At 38.6% G+C, this 1,653-nt stretch overlaps 1 protein-coding gene across 2 annotated transcripts in view; it reads right to left on the bottom strand.

Annotated features, from left to right (window-relative positions):
* The window catches only part of MAML2 (mastermind like transcriptional coactivator 2), a 331,700-nt gene that overhangs the window by 315,920 nt on the left and 14,127 nt on the right, over positions 1-1,653 (bottom strand). The window lies entirely within an intron of this gene.

The raw sequence follows: 1,653 nt of genomic DNA, 5'->3' as shown, positions 1-1,653 counted from the left end.
AAAGAAGAGAAAGAAAGAAAGAAAGAAAGAAAGAAAGAAAAGAAAGAAAGAAAGAAAGAAAGAAAGAAAGAAAGAAAGAAAGAAAGAAAGAAAGAAAGACATCTCTAGTTTAAAAGTCACTGATCTGGTCATTCATGTAACAAATATTTACTGTGGAACCAAAACACTGCTGAGGGCTAGGACACATGTAGTGAACAAGACTGACAAGCTTCCTGGTGCCACGAAGCTTACGTTCCAGTGGGGAAAGATAGGAAATGCACCAGAAAACAAGGAAGGGACATAAATTCAGATAGTGATAAAAGTCATGAAGACAACACCTCCATAGTGATAGGAGAGGAGGAGAGAGAAAGAGAGATCATTTATGTGTGTACGTGAGTTAGGGTGATATTTGAGCTGAATCCTGTATGACAAGAACAATCCAGCCAAGCAAAGTGCTATGGAGCCCAACATTTTTGGGTTGCAGATGGGGAAACTAAGCAGCAAAGGAGGGGCGACTGGCCACAAGGTGATTCTGTTAGTTAGCAGTAAAACTTGGACCAGAATGGAGGTCCCTTGTCACTCTACACTTACCATTGTGATACAATGTTCTCTTTCCCAGTTTCTGCAATTTGGCATGCTCTTGTCTTCTGGAGCAATTTCCTTTAAAACTGATCTTCCTTTCCATACTCTTTAATGTACTTCTTCATTCTACTTTCTCGGTAAGTCACCCACGTAACCAATTTGTGTCCATATATACTAAAAATAATCATGGTAAAAAAGGGTGTATGTGGGGGGTGGTGTGTGTGCATGCATATGTGTGATGGGGATCCAGGGTCTATTTTCTAAGCAAAAGTTAAGAATCTATTGGAAAAAAAGGCAACTTGACTTCCTTTGTCTTAGTATTTTTAAAAAGAAAAGCAATGTTGCATAGCATAATACCAAGACATTTTCATCTAAAAAAAAATCTTAAAAGAAAAGCTAAGGAGTTTAAAAGTTACTAGAAAAAAGTCACCATCTCTAAGGCTCTAATCTAACAGACAATGAAGCTGTGTGTGTCTACCCTTGGAAACAAAATGAAATGACAGCCACAACCAAATGACCCTCTTGGCTTCCTGCTCGTTAGATCTTGTTTTGTGAAAGAAAATGCACTGGACTGGCCTGGAGCCCAAGATGGGATCCACAGACCCCAAAGATTCTAGGAATCATAAAGATAAAGTTTGCAGATCTATGCTCTAACTAAATCAAGAGATAGGGAGGGAGGGAATTGTGCTATCAAAGAAATCCTCTGGATTTACTATTTGGCTAGGTAAATTTTCCTTTGTTGATTCGTTTGGAGCAGATCCTGTGCATTCCTTTTTTTCCAGTTCTATTAAATCCCTAAACAGATCTGAGTTTTAAGGGCTTAGGGCTGCCCTTGGGAAATAGGTGATTACACTCTCTGCTTAGGGTTTTAGTGATAAGAAGAAGAAAAAAAAAAAAAAGAGGCAGTGGACTGAATTCCCCTCCCCCAGACCAATTTTTCAGTGACTCTCTTTTGTATTTCCTCTTTAAAGCAGAAGCATATTTTTAAAATGAAGTGGTGACATGTATAAAATCCCATCCATTAATCTGCACTTTTCAATTGTGTGTATATGAGAGACAGACAGACTAGTCAATTCCTAAGGAAGGCAGGCT

This window comes from Ursus americanus, chromosome 16 (assembly GCF_024610735.1).
Source record: "Ursus americanus isolate L20-20 chromosome 16, mUrsAme1.1.p, whole genome shotgun sequence".
Lineage (NCBI taxonomy): Eukaryota > Metazoa > Chordata > Mammalia > Carnivora > Ursidae > Ursus > Ursus americanus.
This window is presented reverse-complemented; position numbering and strand designations above follow the sequence as displayed.